At 48.2% G+C, this 18,743-nt stretch overlaps 1 protein-coding gene across 1 annotated transcript in view; it reads left to right on the top strand.

Moving 5' to 3' along the window:
- The window catches only part of CEMIP (cell migration inducing hyaluronidase 1), an 857,787-nt gene that overhangs the window by 509,035 nt on the left and 330,009 nt on the right, over nucleotides 1-18,743 (top strand). The gene's annotated exons all lie outside the window — the stretch shown is intronic.

Below are 18,743 nucleotides of genomic sequence, written 5' to 3'. Positions count from 1 at the left end.
TCATGAACGTGCACCTCGGACAAATAGGTTAGGTGACATGTCAGCAACACAAAATAAGGTTAAGTGCAGCTACTCACTAGTTAGAGTACCTGTTTGCTCATGAGAAGTGCCAGTACTCTCCCATGAAAAGTATTGCAGGAGAGCTGCGAAGTGCAGGTACTATCCCTTTCAGATTAAAGAAGTGAAGCTACTCAGTACCAGGCAGTACCTGTCCATTTATAGCACTGATGTGAAGTAAATACAGCGAAGTCCAGACATCACAGAATCACTCGTGAGGGGGCAGTTGGGGGTGGGAGGGGCAAGAGAATTGGTGAGTGTGATAAAGGGACGGAGAGTGGAGCTGGTCAGGGGGCTTTTGAGTTAGGGACATTGACAGAGGGGCTAAAATGAGGGGGGCGGGAAAAAGTGGGCAACAGCTGACAAAAAGTGCAGAATTTGCGGAGCATGCAAAGTTTAAAACCTGTGCAAAAACCCAGTTGTACCATGGTGACCGGGGATGTTAACATTCATTCCCCAGAGAAGGTGACATTCCCTTGGTGTACAAGTAGCATTTGAATACAACAGAGAAAATTCGAGACAGGGCAGGGAATGCCGGGAAAGGCATTGTTGATTTATGTGTAGGATGGTGCAGGAAGCACTGCACTGCTGCCTGGCGGCTCTCTCCTGGGCAATCTTAAGGTTTTTCAATGAGCTCGATCCCCCTTACTAGCCCAAAATAGACTTTCCAAGGTAAACATCTCCTTCATTTAAGACAGACGCTGTAGACACAGATGACTACACTGCCCCCTGGCGGCTGTATCTTGGGGCAATCGGGCACAAGACAAGTCTGTGAAATACTCTCGCTTTGAGCAACTTGCTTGCAAAATTAGAGGTAAGGTTTCAGGGCATTAGCAGAGGGGATTTTTTTAACGTATTTTATTGAGTTTACATAAAATAGGTACATCATTTACAGTAATTGCTCTCCCTCCATCCACCCACAGCTGGGAGTACAACAACAGAGGCGCTCTCAGGCCCCATCGAGTTCTGTAATACTCACACAGTGGACAGTGCTGCTGGCCCACAAGCCCTACGGTGGGAGGCTACGGTGGGAGGCTGATGGAGCCAGAGTTATAATTAAAGCAAAGGGAAAAGGGAGAAAGAGGCAGGGTGTACCAACATACATCATAAATAACCCACTATCCCTGCTCAAGAGAGATGTGTTGCATTATGCGTATCCCATATGCTGTGTGGGTTATGACCTATTGACAAAGAGGTATGTTGTTCCACAGGTTGCCAGGCTAGGTTCCCAGCACTCTAAATAGGTAGTGCCTTATGCTAGAGTGGCGATGTACCTGCCCTGAGTCTACTGGGGACCCATTGTCCACCCCCTCGTGCAGTCTTAGTTGCCATTCCCTCACCAAGAGTGGTAGATCTACCAGGCTAAACGCCCAAGCCCCTGCCCAAGAGCCAAAGTGCAGCCCGCTGTCCGCTTCCAGCTGTAGCACCTGTGCCTCACTACGGAGCTCTGCCAACCCGCTTTGAATTCTGGGTGTCAATGGCATCTTGCAGGCCAGGGGTCTCTAACCTTTTCTGTGTAATAAGAGCTACTTATGTTCAATGAAAATCTTCCTGAGCTACTAATATCACTAGTGCTTTAATAGTGAACACTTAACACAAGATTGAATTAGTGGCCAACATATCCAAGCTTACCAGCAGTGATCCCCTCAGCGCATCAGGCACGGTAGTAGGCAGCAATGCAAAAAAAAATGTCTCTATGTGGAATGAGAAATTAATTCAACCAAGCAAAACCTTCTAATTTAGTAGGCAGGGCGGTGCACCAGTGAGCTGCTTAAAGGTAGCAGGAGAGCTACCAGTAGCAGAAGCCTGTTCCAGGCCATTGCCAGCTATCGCCTACTAGTATCAGTACTAAGCCTATGAATCTGGATGTGGCAGTGCTAGTTTTAGGGTGGGGGAAGCTACCCAGTAAGTTTATCTCAGGTGCAGTGGTTAATGGGCGCTCCGTTGTTATCCGTATAACCTCTATTACTGTGTGCCAGTATGTAGCGAGAAGTGGGCATTCCCATGCCAAGTGGATGAAGTCAGCGGGGTCCTCTCCACATCTGGGGCAGTTCACTTGTGCCTGTGGGTTCATTAAATGTACTCTCTTTGGTCTGAGGTATGCCCTGTGTAAGTAGTAGTAATGTATGCGTTTAAAGCGTGCATTGCGTGATGTCTTTGGGGTGGTGTAATATATTGATCCAGACCCAGTTACTGGTAGGGTTTCCCAGATCTAGTACCCAGCATCTATGAAGTGACAAGAGGTCAACCTCCGCCTGTCCCAGTAATGCCCTATATAGTAACGGGGTGGCGCAGTGCCTCACGGACATCTCACAGAGACACTACAGTCCCTTATGGGTCATGGGTTTGGCCGGGCCAGCATGCCATCACTGTCTCAGCACTGCTGTGAGCACCCTACGTAGTAGAAAATATCTCCCTGGGATTGCATGGCTGGCACACAGACCATCAAAGTCCGGCAGCGTACCGTTTTTGTAGTGGTCGCCCACTTTGGTGAGGTCAAGTCCTAGCCAGTCTCTGAGCCAGTGCCTGTTGCCATCACAATGGAGGGCCAGTAAAGTCAACAGGGATAACTCCCTAACATAAGGCATGCCACCGCACCCTAGTACAGCGCCTCAGCAACATCGGAATCCAGGACAAGGCGCTGGATTGGATCATCTCCTTCCTCGACGGAAGAACACAGAGAGTCCGCCTACCACCGTACAAATCAGAGGCCTCCGAAGTCATCTGCGGCGTCCCTCAAGGATCATCTCTGAGCCCCACCCTCTTCAACGTCTACATGAGCCCCCTCGCGGCCATCGTACGCAAACACAACCTCAGCATAATCTCCTACGCCGACGACACCCAGCTGATCCTCTCCCTGACCAACGACCCCGCCTCCGCCAGAGCCAACCTGCACGAAGGGATGAAAGAGGTAGCCGAGTGGATGACGACCAGCCGCCTGAAACTGAACTCGGACAAGACGGAGGTCCTCATCCTGGGCTCCTCACCCTCCCCCTGGGACGACTCCTGGTGGCCTCCGGCCCTGGGCACCGCACCCAAACCGACAGACCATGCACGCAACCTGGGCTTCATCCTGGACTCCTCCCTCTCCATGACCAGGCAAGTCAACAATGTCTCCTCGGCGTGCTTCAACATCCTACGCATGCTACGGAAGATCTTCTGGTGGATCCCCACCGAGACCAGGAAGACCGTCACCCAGGCCCTCGTCACCAGCCGACTGGACTACAGCAACGCCCTCTACGCCGGTACCACCGCCAAGCTCCAGAAGAGACTCCAGCGGATCCAGAACGCCTCAGCCAGACTCATCCTCGACATCCCACGAACCAGCCACATCACCAGACATCTGAGAGACCTTCACTGGCTCCCCGTCAACAAAAGAATCACCTTCCGCCTCCTCACCCACGCACACAAAGCCCTACACGACCAAGGCCTGAGCTACCTCAACAGCCGGATCAACTTCTACGCTCCCAAACGCCACCTCCGATCAGCCAACCACGCCCTCGCCGCCGTCCCCCGCATCCGAAGAGCGACTACAGGAGGAAGGTCCTTCTCCTACCTGGCCGCCAAGACCTGGAACTCTCTCCCTCCCGACCTGCGCCTGACCCAAGACCACCTCTCCTTCAGGAAGAAGCTGAAGACCTGGCTGTTCGAGCAGTAGCGGCACCCCCCCCCCCCCCCCCCCCCCCAGCGCCTTGAGACCCTACGGGTATGTAGCGCGCTCTATAAGTGTCACTGATTGATTGATTGATTGATTGATTGTGTTCCTACATTGGATTGCCCAGCGCCAGACATAGTGCAGCGTCGCCGCAAGGATTTCCTCCTTCCCCGGCCGAGGCAGGCTACCGGGCACCAATAGGAGGTGAGCTAGTTTTCTCTCTGGTGGGGCCCCTGGGTTATCACTCCTGATCTCTTACCAGTGAGGCTCCCACCAGCATGCAGCCCACTGTAGTTGAGCTGGCAGATAAAATATTTCAAAGATAGGCGGCGCTTGGCCCCCTTCCACCGCAGGAAGACAGGGTTTTGCCAGTGCTATCCTTCTCTTACTCGTACCCAATATGAGTTGTGTAACCAGCACATCGATTTCTCAGAAGACCTTCCTAGGAATAAATATGAGTAGGGCAGTGAAAAAACACAGAAGACTGGGAAAACAAATGTCCTAATGAGGTTATCCTGCCCACAACAGACAAGGGAAGTGTGGGACGAAATATTCTACTACAGCCAGGATGTTCCCATCCAGCAGTTGCTTTGGCAGGTGATAAATGCGGCCTTCGAGATATTTGTGGAGCCCCACCCTAGTGTGCCCCGGAGTGCTCCCTTCCTCTGCGGGTACCAAAGGGAAAGCGCAGGATTTGACTTGGTTGACCCGCAAGCCGGAGAGGGTCCTGTAGTGTTCTAGCGCAATGGTTCCCAAAGTGTGCACCGTGGCACCCTGGTGCGCCATGATGAGAAGCCAGGGGCACCGCGCCGCCGTGCAGGATGTGGGTCGTGGAAACTGCAGCCACAATTCCTCCCCCAGCCCTCGCCCTCTGCAGCTCAATGGCTCCATTAAGGGCTGCGCTCATCAGCCCCAGCGCCTTACCTGCCTCCTGCCCCAGTGAAGAGCTTCTCATTACTGGACTCCCATTGTCTGTGCAGATAAGGCCGGCCAGGGCGGGGGCTCTGTGATTACAGCTAATGGGCCCAGATGAGTGATCACTCCCCAGATCAAGCATGCCTCTTTAATCGGACCCCCAGGGCGGCTGGGCCAGATAGAAACATCTCAGGCCTCAGAGAAGAGTAGAGTTAAACGAGGCTCACCTCGCAAATGCAGATAATAACTTCCATGGACTGACCGGCAGACAAGTCCTTTCTTGAAGGAGAGGGACAACTCAACCGAGAAATGAATCTTTTATTCCCTTGCACCAGTAACTAACTGCTAGAGGTGAACAGCACCGAGAAATCAGTATACGTGTCTCTCACAAAAATAACTTTAAGAAAGCCTATGTTATTCTGTGTTTGAAAGAACTTTGTTTTCTGATAAGTAAAATCACCGAGCAACTAGCCTTTTATTCTCTGACAGAAGTACATTTACTGAGAGACGCGTCCTTTATTCTTGGTGAAACGGGAATCAGCAAGAGACATTTTTCCTTGAAGACAAATACTCTTTCAGAGATGGGTGTATCGTTTATTCTTCCAGGATGATTTACTTAAAAACTTTAAAACTACTATTATTATTTTTCATGAGAAAGTTTCAGATGAGACTTGGAAAGAACTATAATGAGTCTCTTTGGAGTTACCTCAAAGGCAGTGAAGTGACTGCTACAGAGTTAAAAAAAAAACATCCTGAGGCTGAAGGCAAAAATAGAGAGCCCAATAGGGGCCCATCTTGACACCGGGGGGCAGATTTACAAGCCCCTTGTGCCTCTTTTACACCGCTGTTGCGACACAGCGGCGGCGCAAAAGATGCGCCATGCTGCAGGGTATTTACAACATGATGAACCTGGGAGATGTGTCACGTTGTAAAGCCCTGTGCCAGAAAGAGGCGTTCCTGCACAGGGGGGGTGGGGGTGGGGGGGCGTTCCTCTGCAGGAGTGCCTCCTAAAAGTGGCTGAGTGAAATCTACAAGATTCCACTCAGTCACTTTTGGGCCCATGCTGTGTCAAAACCCTGCGACTGCTTGAAGCAGGCGTAAGGATTGACGTAGCATTGTAAAAACAGTGCCCCCCAGAGCATTGCTGGAGCTGCGTTGCGCTTGCTACGCAACTCCAGCAATGCACCGACTTTACGGCACAGATGCGTCACGCATCTGTGCCGTTTATGCCCTATGGTAAGCCGCATTTATATTTACACGTGTACCTAGTTCTATCAGTAATTCTGATGTAATAAGCTTAGGAAGATGGGAATCAATACCTCATGAGCCAAGTCTGGACAAAGGGTAATGGAGGTCCATTTGACCCCCAGCCCGTCGGTGCTTCCTCCTACGTCCGTGGCTTCCGTGGAAGCCACGGATGAAGGAGGAAGGGACACGAGTAAATATAAATTATTTTTACACATTGATAAACAGTATATAATCACATTTCTTTGTACATACACCCCAGAATTTTTGTGGAAAAACATGAGTGAGTGACAGGGGGATCTGACCCTGGTCCTGACGAAGGGGAATTGCGCCCCGAAACATGTTGACCGGCACAGGAGAGTAAGCCCATTAACTTGCTTTATCTCTCCGAATCACTTTTTTAACAATACCAGCCAGTCTCTATTAAATAGTTTTTTCTACCACTAGGCCAGGTATTTTTTAACACCACCTACCTATATCTCACTACTGACCCTACTGACACTCACTCCCATTCACTCACATAGCACCCACAATATAAAGGTGCTCCAGCGTAGTAGCTTGTCGCAGCACTGCCCCGTCCCGCAGCGGGGCGGGAAGACCCCAATGATGAAGCATGACACCAAGGGCCCTTTTGGTGTGTGAGGGGTATTTTAACACAGAGTGTGTATTCCATGAACATCAGGATACATACCAACTCTACGTGAGGTGGACCTTTGTTGATTAACTATACTTTCAGGAGAGGAGGATGGGCCCACCCCGGTGCCGCTGAGCACCACCTCTTCACTCCCCCCATTGATATATTTTTTACTACTCTCTGAATCCTTCTTCACGTCTAGGCTTGATTCTTCATGTAAACCAGTGGTTCCCAAAGTGTGCGCCGCGGCACTCCGGTGCGCGGGTAAAAAAATGGTGGGGAGCCACGGCCAACTGCCAATTAGGTCAAGGGAGCCACAGGTCAAAAAAGTTTGGGAACCACTGCTCTAGCGCATTGTATGTCAAAGTGTGGCCTCTGCAGCTCCCAAAATATACAGCAGCATGTCATCCACATACAGTGACAGATAGAGTGGGGTTCCATTAATGTAGAGCCCCGGATAATGGGCCCCTCGACCCGCCAGGGCCCCTTAGCTCAGAAGAGCTGCAGGATTAGGTCTCTGTCCCTGTAATTCAACAGTCGTTCAAACATTGTGCGCGGGGGTCCCCAGGTGATGGTGGGAATTATGGGATGTGGTGCGCACATTCAAGAAGAACTGGTGTGGATTACCAGCCAGCACCATTTCCATTAGCCAGTTCTCAAGGAAGAGCTCTACACTGGGGCATTCAGCCCGTTCAAGAACACCCGAAAACCTAACATCTCCACATCTTCTGCTGTGATTCATATTTGTTGCATGTCCCTTGTTAGTTGTAATTGTAATTGCATTTATACAGTGCTTACTACCGACGAGGCGTCTAAGCAATTTTGGGCAAGTAGTATTCTACTCCGAAACCCAAAAAGGATTAGTGGTGAATTAGTATAGGGAGATATGAAATTAATTGAGTGGAGGACATGTAAGTTTGTTATTTGGATTGAAAAAAGATAGTGAAGGGGTAGAAGAGGGAAGGGTTTGCATTTACATAGCGCTTGCTACCCCTGATGAGGAGTCGAAGCGCTTGCTACTCTGAATCCAAACAGGTTAAGTGGTGAATTAGTATAGGGAAATATTTAATTAATTTGAACGGAGGACCTGTGAGTCTGTTAGTTGGATTGAAAAGGGTAGTGGAGGGATATAATAGAGAGGGTCTATAAAGTTTTGGGGGGAGATCATAGCAGTAGAAGGAGGTTAGAGATGAGTAAAGGGGAGGTGGAGCAGGAAGAGTCAAAGGGAAGAATTTAGAAAGGCTTGTTTGGGAGATCTGAATAGTAAAAGAGGTTTGAGATGATGCAAGGAGGGGTAGAGGAGGGAAGAGTCTAGAAAGGGTTATTTTGGGGGTCATAGTAGTAAAATAGGGTTTTGGATGAGTCACAGAGAGTGGAGGTAGAGGATACATTGAGAGAGGTATAGGGTGAGAAATAGGGTAGTGCATTGGAGAGAGTAGTAGAATGAGGTTTGGGATGAGTCACAGAGAGTGGAGGTAAAGTACATATTGAGAGGGGTATAGGATGAGATATAGGGTAGTGCATTGGAGATGCTGAATTAAAAGTAAAGTAATAAATATAAAGATAGATAAGTACATACAGGGAAGGTAAATATGTATAAGGAAGGTAATATATGTTGTTGCAGCTGGCCTTGCATCTCATTCACCGAGGGCTGCAGTATCGACATTGCTGATTCATTGTCCTCGACCCAGTTCAACAGCTTCTTGTAGTTGGCTTGAAGGAGGGCCAGTTCCACTGTGACAGTCTCAACCTTTGTTTCCAGTGTGATTTTAGTGTCCTGTATTTCAAATTGGGATGGATGCTTCTCCAGGGTCACCCCCAGCTGTTCCGGCACCCCATCTCCTAGCGACCGGGTCAGGGAAGCCCCCCCTTTCACCCCTAGTCAGCTCGCCGCCTTAGGCTTCACCATCCTACGGGCAGGACAGCAAAGTCCTATATGATGCAATGAGCAGGGTGTGGGACCCCCTCGCATGAGTGCCAGCCACATTGTGGGTGTGAATGGCCCTGTGCCAGTTCCCAACAAACCTAGCTGGAGTCTTCTTGTCCTTATACACATTGTGTTCCGCAGTGGGGGGTGGGACCTGCTGCCCCCACATCATTCTGAAACCGTGCTCTAGCCGCCTCGTTCAGTTCTGGTGTGTCGTACCTGGGGGACATCGACGTCAGTGACCAGTGTTCAGTGACCTTGGGCAAGCCCTCTGAACAATCGTAAGGTGAGGGCCGGGGGGAGAGTGGCCCAGTCCAACCTCCATTACAGGCCATGGACACACCCAGCAAGCAGCAGATTCAGTGTTGGCCAGTGGCGTCAGTTATGCCCCGCGGGCAGGGGGCGGATGTTAAGTGCCCTCCAGCATGGCTGTTTCGCATCTCTGATCACTTTTTCGGCTGCTGTCACCACCTCTTCCACAGCAAGGCCACTGTTGACTGTGTGGCCGCCTCCATGATGTAGCCCGCACTGCTCGCACTGGGGATCATCACCAGAGTACGGGCCCATGTGGGTCTTCGGTCCAGCTTCCCCTAGCCATGGTTCTCAGCCCACTGAGGAGGCCTCAGGAGCCGGCGGGTGCAGGATAATGCAGGATGCTGTGTAGGCCACTCAGAGGGCTCCATGATACCGTGCACCTCTAGGTCACCATCATGGCCATACCCCCTCCAGAGTTGAAAGGGAATATGAATCATGCTTTGGTATGATCACATCAAATTGTTATGTATCCAGTGCTGACAGCCTAAGCACCATTTTTTGATTAATTGGTGTATGGAACACGCTAGGTACAAGGTGAACATTCAATCTAAAAGGATGGCTGCATCAAGAACGTTAGTGATACAAAGCACCATATTTATATACCAGGAGCATAAAACAGACAGCAGAGAATTCGACTAACCCTCTGAGATAAATTGTGAATTGACCAAGCGCAATTCAGAAGATTAGAATTATCCTAGAAGGATTGAATACCCGACTTTTCGAGACTCATTAATTCCATAAAAGTGAACAGCAGACTTAGACCAACAGATGGCACAAGCCGAAGTCCCAAAACAGCTAGTGAAGTTGATCCTGACAGGCTTTGATAAATTCATAAAGAAATTCTAAAAAAACTGTCACCAACACCCAGGATTTAAGATCGGTTAAACCGGATGGAGGAATGTCACGCCATGACGGAGCCAGCTATGACAGCCCAGCTTGTTGCCATATGATTGGTGAGAATCCAAATTAAAAGTGCCTGGAAACATGCAGAGGCAAATTGAGCTACTTCACTGCCCTCTTGGGAGACTGAATGCTATTCCTAGAGGTCATGACACAGGAGACCTTGATACATAAAGCTTTATCTGCTGCTGGTAACGCATGCATTACCTTGTGGAAATCCAAGAGGCTGTTAGACATGCATCGGTAGGACAAACGTATGTAACATCAGTGTATCTTTGGACACTGTGGGCTCCAGAGCTGTTGCCAATATCAGGAGGCAGAAAAGCTGATGATGTTGTACAGACATTTACTAACCTGAAGCCTATAGAGATAAACAACTCCCCTCCAGAAATATAGCTTATTTAGCCTTATGCAGCAAGTGATAGTCAGGCTCCAGGGCCAATCTCTAGTGTGGACAATCTCTAGCTGTGCATTGCCTTTCGATTAGTCTCAGGACCTGGCCTGCAGACTGGCCCTACACCCAACATATTGCTTGACAAAGTCTCCTTCTCGCCCCACCCACACCTGCTGCCTTCCACCTCTGCCATGCACGGGCTATGCATAGTGTGACTTGCCTGCAGGTCCTGTGCTCAATTCACCATATGATCAAACCCCCTCCCTGCTCCCCCATGGCCACAGCATCTCCTGCAACCACCCTCACAGCGCACAGCCCTGGAGGTATGTCCTGCATCCTGCACACATGTACCCAACGACCGCTTCTAATACAGTCATGTGCAGTGGGGATTGGCATGTCAGGCTCAGCACTATCCACCTTTCCAACCACCCAACCAACTGCAGTGGAGTAACGTGAACCAAACATGAGGGGGGACCCCTGCATGGTACCACGAGAGGGCCGCCACTCTCCAGACTCAATCGGGAGCTCTCAGGCCCCTGGGGCTCAGGGCCCCCCGTGCACTACGAGGGCTGTGAGGGCTATTGTTAGGCCACTGAACAGCTGCCCATGGACTGTGCCTCTGTGCGGCAGGCTCTGGGCAGAGAAGCTGGCTGTAGATCAGTTGTGGCAAACTCTGTCTGCATGGCCTGACCTACAGCATGTACCCTAAGCTTTTGTCAGATTCACAAACCTGCAGCAAGAATATTTTTATTTTTTAAATTGCAGAACTGCCTCAAGATGTTTCGATCTACAGCCCAGGTTTGGGATCATGAATCATGCACAAAATATCTGCTTGCAAAACCACAATAAAAATTGAGGCATTAGTATTTTTGAAAGCAGTATTTGCTCCTTTGGCAACCATCTAAGTCCTCTCTGAGATTAGGGAATGGACTCTGTAGGAAGCGGGCTCTCTAAATAGTGCACTAAAACGAAGTAAACTGTGTAGAGGATCCAGGGAGTCCCCAATTGGTTTACAAAGGCCATAGAAGATAATACTAACGCTCTATTTATGGTAGTGTGGGCAAGCAGGCTTATCAGTGGCTAGTGCTAAGCATTTGTTGTACTCACTGAGGCAATAAATGAGACACACGCTCAAAGTATAAATCAAGACCAATTTGTAAAAATAACATATTTTTATATATATTTTCAGACCAAGAACTTTGTTTAAAGATAATTTCTTATATTTAACATTTCTGAAAATAGTTCACACTTATGTGGAATTATGCACAATGGATTTATATGGAAGGAGCAAGCAGAAATGCGTAGAAAATTACATAGACGGTTCTTGGGGTTCACCTTCTGGATTCTGAGTTGTAACCCAACAAAGTTCAAGAGGCCACCAGCAGTTTCTCTGGAGAGTCCTGGATTCGACCAGGAGCGGGGTGCTGCAGGCATTGGTAGCTGGTTTTCTACAAAGAAGGGGGTCCTCCAAGAAACAGGCAGCAAGGGCTCCCAAACGGCGGCTCAGTTCGCAAGCGACTCTGGAGCACAGGAGCACAGCCTGTTCGTTGGCACCCAGGCCGGGTGGGCTTGGCCCAGAGCAGGTTGGTCAGCTGGATTCTATGCGCAAAGGCTGCCTCATTGTCAGGGGCTAGCAGCATGCAGGGACAATTTCATGACTGCTAGGCTACTCATGGAGTAGGACTCAGGAGTCTTGATGTCCCTCAATTGGTGGTTGCTTCCTAGGCAGTTGGTGTCCGGATTGGACTCTGTCAGAAAGTGTAGGGTGTAGTTCATTTGGTACCCCAGGCACTGTTACGGCACAGCTTCGGTCAGTCCTGGTGTCTTCACACTCGGTGGGGAGACAGAGTTGTTCTTCCAGAGCACGAGTGCCTCTTCCTGGGATTAGGGCTGGAGAGCTGCAAGTCGGTAAACAGGACTTTGCGTGTTGGAGCCGGCGGTCTGCAGGGTTTAGCTCCTCTACTCCTAAGGAGATGTAGGCAATTAGCGAAGGCCTGGAGGTTCTCTGTTGTTCTTAATGGGCTCACAGTGGCAGGACAAGACAGTTCACTATGATGGTCGCGTCTTGGAGCAGCAGACAATGTTTTGCACCCAAAGTCCACAGCAGGCACTCAGTTCTCGGGGTTCAGCAACTCTTCTTTGTCCATTTCTTCTTTAGGTCAGTTGAATCTGAAGTTCTGGCTCGAGGGGTGCCACATAAATACTCAATCTAGTGGTGTTAAGAGGAGTACCAGGTAGTAGCCAATGCTGTATTTACCTTAGGGTGACTACACACTGTATATATGACCACTTCCTGTGGGAAGTGGGCATAACCCTGACCCTAATAGACATATCTCTCGGACGCAAGATGGAGGATTTGGAAAAGTGTTCTCCACATCAGCTGCCCCACCTTAGGGGTGGTGCTGGCTAGGTGTGGGCCTACTTCCTAATCTTACTAAGTTTCCCAACAGTCCTCCCACTGAAAAGTGGTGTCAGGACAGGGGTCTTGGCATTTTCCACGGTCAGATCATATGGCTGTTCCACTTGAACTTAAACTTCAGCACTCCTCTTCCTCCTCCTTCGATCTTAGGAAGTGGGAATTGAAAAGGAACTACAGGAGGGTTAAAAATGAGACACTTGCCCCTTTCATGCCTAGCCTAAGGCCCCCCAACCCGAGGGATACTAACTCTTCTGCCCTCAATCTCTTCAATTCTATTGCGAGCGCAGTGGACACCTTGGCTCCTGCTAAACAGCACTATTCCGCCAGAATGAGACCTTCAGCCCTCTGGTTTTCCGACTCACTCAGACTACTAAGGCAGGGCTGTAGGAAACAAGAGAGGCTTTGGCAATCTCACCTTGATCCCAAGGAGAAGGATAAACATAAAAGTCTCCTTAAGGAGTATAAAGTGGCGGTAATTGAGGAAAAGAAGGCCTACTTTGTTAAGTTGACGGCCTACCTCATCTCTCCTAGGGAACAGTTCAAGATCATAGACTCCTTGTCTACCCTGCAATCGCCTGATCCCATAGCGGGATCTCAGGAGCTGTGTGATCAAATCTCCATTTTCTTCCACTCAAAGATAGTGGATATTCATTCCGCCCTTGAATCTCTCAATCGCGACTTAGAGGCCCCTTCTCCTCCTGTGTCTCCCTTAGCTGAAGACCAGGTTATTAGACCGCGTAGCAGTCTTCTTCGTTTTCCCCTTCTTACCTCCGAACAGTTATATCTGCTCCTTGATAAAATAAAGTCTGGATCTCCTCTGGATCCCTGTCCTCTTAAGATTCTTAAGGAATGTAGGGAGGTAGTGTTGCCCCCCCTTTTGGAGGTGATAAACTTAGCAATCACAGAAGGTGTTTTCCCCGCCTCTTGGAAAATGGCGGTGGTTAAGCCCCTTCTGAAAAAGGCCACATTAGATCCTGGGGTTCTGAAGAACTACCGGCCTATATCCCTGCTTCCTGACCCTGCTAAGATGCTTGAGGCACATCTCAATCAGCATCTGAGCGCCTTTTTAGAGGACTCTAACCTGCTGGATTCCTCTCAGCATGGTTTTCGGAGGGCTCATAGCACCGAGTCAGCCCTTACAGTGGCTATCAATGACATCCGCACTAAGGTCGACAAGGGTCAGACCACCCTTCTGGTCCTGCTCGACCTAACAGCTGCTTTCGATACCCTGTCCCCCTCTATTCTGGTCGCACGCCTTAGGGAGATGGGAGTGGACGACCCAGCATTGAGCCTCCTAACCTCCTTCCTTAATCAAAGAGAACAGAGGGTCAAACTGGGTGAGTTCCTTTCTCCCGTCAAACCCGTGCAGTGTGGGGTTCCTCAAGGTTCGTCCTTGAGCCCCACACTCTTTAATATCTATGTGGCCCCTCTTGCCAGGCTAGTAAGATCTTTTGGGCTGGAAGTGTTGTCATACGCTGACGACACTCAGATTATGGTCTCTCTCTCTCAAGCGGTGAGTATCACCTCTCTTAATTTCAGGAATTGTATGGAAGCAGTCTCTCGTTGGATGATTCAGAATTTCTTGAAACTAAACGGTGAGAAAACCGAGGTCTTGATTTTTGGGGCAAACAGGATATCTGGTCGAGCGACTGGTGGCCCCCTTCCCTTGGAGTGTGCCCCCTGCCCTCTCAATCCGCCCGTAACTTGGGTGTACGGCTAGACACCACGCTCTCCTTTGACAGGCAGGTTAGTAGGACGGTATCAACTTGATGTGGTGTTATTAGGATCTTGAGAAAAATCTCACACTATCTTTCCCCTGAAGCCCGGAAGCAGGTTACACTGGCTCTCGTCTCCTCAAGACTGGACTACTGTAATGCGCTATACTTAGGCATAAATAAAAAGCTGGTCCAGCGCATGCAGGTGGTGCAAAACGCGGCAGCTAGGTTTGTTCTCGATGCCCCTAGATTATCCTCTGCCTCCCTAGCCAGAAAAAACCTGCACTGGCTCCCTATTCAGTCCAGGATTAATTTTAAGATCCTCTGCTTCACCTATGGTGCCCTCCATGGAATAGGTGCGGAGAATATCAGGTCTCTTTTATCCCCCTATTCTCCTAGCAGAACCTTACGTTCCCCCAATAAAAATCTTTTGTCTGTTTCCCGAGTTCTCAAAGCCAGATGGGGAGGGAGGGCTTTCTCCTCTCTTGCACCCAGACTGTGGAACACACTTCCTGCTGATCTAAAAGTGAAAACATCAATCATGCTTTTCCGTTAAGCACTAAAAACTTGGCTTTTTGCAGAGGCCTAATTGTAGTCCGGCATCATCTCACACTATAAGCAATTTGTACCATCTTCTCAGGCGCCTTGATGCCCTTGGGCTAAGTTGCGCGTTATAAGTTCCAATTCATTCATTCATTCATTCCACTATCTGGAGAGGCCTGGGTCACAAGTCTGTATGGCCTTTAAAGCTTCCCGCCTAGGAAGGCAGTTACTGCTGGGACAAAATGTGAACACCTCTGCCTAGGGCAGGCTTTGTTCCCGGCCTCTGAGGGCGAAGGCTCTCACAACAGGAGGCCAGAAACATGTCTAATGATAGAGGGCTGGCTGAGACCAGTCGGCAACCACACTAGTCAGCAGGTTTTCAGGGGACACCTCTAAGGAACCTCTGTGTGTATTCATCAATGCATCCAACACTGGCATCAGTTCGGGTTTATTAAGATGAGATGTTTGGTACCAAACACCTTGGGGTGCAGTGAAGCCATTATGGAGCTGGGGACTTCGTAATGACGAGTGTCCAGCCCATGTACTCTGGATGGCATCTCTGTTCACTTACAATGAACAGGGATGCCATCTCAGCTGCAAAACTATGGAACTCCCTTCCTTTTAATTTAAAATCCAGTCCAACGCTGATCATCTTCAGAAAGCAACTAAAGACATGGCTGTTTTCTCAATGATATGATTATTCATAAATCATTCTAAATACTGCCTCAGAGATTTACTTTATTGGTATCAGCTTTAGCCCTCAGCGCCGAGACACCTAAGGGTAATTGCAGCGCTTTAAAAATCGCATAAATAAATAAATAAATAAATAAATGTCTAATAATAGACATAGGCATTGCAGTGGCATATATGCTCAGGCAGATATGTCCACACATTGGATATAGTGCACCCTGCCTTCAGGCTGTAAGGCTTGATATGGGGGTGGCTAACCTATATTTCATGTAGGGTCTGTAGGCATGGCACACAGAGCTGTGTGCCATGTTGACTCTTCGTTTTGGTCTGCACAAAAACATGCTGTTGGTGAGGGGTCCCTAGGATGGAACAATTTGTGCTGCTGCCCTAATGGACCTTCATCAGTCCCAATGCACTAGGTACCAGAGGTACCATTTACAAGGGACTTACAAGGGGGCTGAAGTTGTGCCAATTAGGTAACAATCATATCTTTTAGGGAAAGAGCTCTGGCACTTGGGACCTGGTTAGCAGGGTCACAGTGCACTTTCAATAGAAATCACATCAGGTATCAAGCAAAATGGTCATTTTCCTACACGCTTCACGCCCTTTTCTACTCCCTGACACTATTTTCAGGACACAAGTTTTTTCAGTAAACAGTGCCTGACATCCTGTAATAAATGTCACAGCAAATATTTTTAGTTTCAACCAGCCTGATAATCCAGGTTTGCAGATACACAGAGGAATCTGTACTGAACAAAGTTGAGTACAGACTCTATTGTCCATTCAGATTAATTTATTCTCCAAATGTAGATCTGCAAATTGTCCATAGGTCACGATCCTTAGAACATTTGCAAAACATCTTTGAAGATGTGCAGTTCATTGAAACCCATGAAGGCCTCCTGATGCTTTTTTTGTGATACAAATATTGCAAAAAATAATAAATGGATTTAACCTGAACCCCAATAAGAAACTATACTGAGTAGCAATCTAGTTTTATGCCAAGTGTGGTTTAATTCCTTTCAACAGTTTTTTTGGGAGAGCAGCAATACTTATGTAAGCTTAAATTCGAACACAACTTTTTTGATAACCCCGTTTTATCTTTTAATCGAGAATGGGCTTGCTCAAAACTTGACAAGCCAAATCATAACACTTTGTGTTACATTTCTCCATCACAAATAATTAGATGTCCAAATCGATAAGCCAGCAACTGGATAAAGCTGCATGCCGCCACAACTGGTACTCTGAATTTTTCAAGTGCTGGGGGTTATGGGGCGAGGATTGTGAAGTGTATTGAGGTGGAAGTCACGCCCCTGTAGGGAAATGAAGAGAGATTTTGGCCCCTGAAGGGAAAGAAGCAACATGCAGGGTCAGAGCTGCAGGCAGAACAAACATCAGGACCTGGAAGGAAGGTGAGTGTACCCCTACCTGCAGAGAAAGGAAGACTGTGTTGATGTTGGCATGAGAAAAAGAAGAGAAAGATGGTATCAGTCCATGTAAAGAGAGAGAGTGCTTGTCAGCCCCTACCGTAGGCAAAGAGAAGTCTCTGTCCATCTCTGCAGTGAAGGAATGGAGTGGAGGAGCGCCTTAGTGCTTTTAGGAGGCGATGCAAAGAAGGCGTGTGAGTCCCTGCTGGTCTAAAAGAACCTGGTATTATTCTCAGCAGATAACACATTGCGTGGTGCCAGTTCCCGACAGAAATTAAAATGAGAGGGGTGTCAACCTGGATACGGTTCAGCCTACTCTGTTCCCAAGCGAGGGTCCCAGCTAGAACATGTCTGGAATACAAATGGGGCTTGGCTGGTATTAACGTTAACTGCAGTCATTTCTGCAATGTTCTGAATATGTCCGGAGATATTGAGGGCTATCTAACTCCAACATCGTTTCCACCGACCTTTACCACGAATATGCCCAGAAAACCAAGCCTGCTGGAGATATAGTTAAAAATTGCTGGTAACTTTGCATTTTTTCCAGCACTCCACAGTGCAACATGCAACCCTATGAGCTACTGCCGCTTTGCTCAAAATCATTTTGCATTCTAGGACTTCTCCTTTTCCTAACATAAGTGTGGCTTGAAATTATTTTATGCCAAAGGGCTGTTGGACGTGGAGTAGGCTGCTGATTGAATGCATTTGTCCCAAGTGGCCAATTGACTTTTAGCCGCTATAAAATATAGCATACCATCAAGAGGACACAACATTTTTTGAGGACAAGTAATAGAGAGAAGCAATATCTGGATACCATCTCAATTACAACTAAAATACTTCTTGAAATACTTAAAGAAATACAACATTCTGCTAAAACATTCACTCAAGAACTGGATGAAGACCTCACTCAGAGTTTGGTGGATAGAGTAGTCCACGGTAAATGTCGCAGAGTACCCTGTGAACCAAACCAAGTTCGCTTTTTTTAGAGACAGGCTGGCTGTCATGTTTTTGCCAGTCGTATCACTGCCGACTCTGCTGGTGCAATCCGTACACAGGCGCCCCGTGGAACTCAGGGCATTCAGTGAGTACATCAGACTGCCCATCCTCTTTAGAGTGGCTGGCCTAAAGTCAGCGGTGGCCGACACACACAGACAGTGATGGGGCGGTGGACGGGGTGCAGGGTGGGGTAGAGGACTACAGGAGGGGGAGCGAGGGGGGAGAGAAAAATAATAAAAAAATAAGACTTACCTAAAGCTGCCAGCTGCATTGCACCTCAGTGTTCTGCTTCTTCCTTGTCCTAGCAGACACTGGGGCAGCATCAGAGGCTCCCTGTGCAATCCCCGTGCTGCTCTAATCCCCAAAGGGTTGTAGGTTCCAAGTAGATGTTTAAATGAGAAATCATCTATCTTGGTAATTTAGAAAACGGAGGTAGCGAGATGATGGAGATGTGTAATTTGGGTTACTAAAGGAAAATTGATACCTGTCAGTTACATGCAAAAAAGTTGCTTTTATGGATAGCCGTCGCTATCATATCTTGGTCTTTACCTCTTAGAAGCAGGATTCATTCAGAGTAGCTCATTGTTTCGCTTTCATTGCAGCTCTTTATCATAGCTCAATAAAGCTTGGCAAACAGTTGATCATTATTATTCTTGATTTCCATCAACCTCCTCTCTAGTTACTGTGTTGTTCAAGTGAGTTCTAATTAGACTTGATACTAATTATTTCCTTGTGTTTGGAAATACTCTTTTTACAGTTATTCTACTAAGAATTGTTTAGAAGTTTGATATCGAAAATACTTGACATCAAACAAATGACCTGGAAGATTTACGAAGAAATGTTTAGCTTATCTAAACTCACTGGTCTTAATGAGCTAACCTTTTCCATATGGCTTTGACTCTTGAAGGAAGGAA

Source organism: Lissotriton vulgaris, chromosome 2_1 (genome assembly GCF_964263255.1).
Source record: "Lissotriton vulgaris chromosome 2_1, aLisVul1.2, whole genome shotgun sequence".
NCBI lineage: Eukaryota > Metazoa > Chordata > Amphibia > Caudata > Salamandridae > Lissotriton > Lissotriton vulgaris.
Note: the sequence above shows the minus strand (reverse complement) of the source record. Positions and strands in the feature narration are given on the sequence as shown.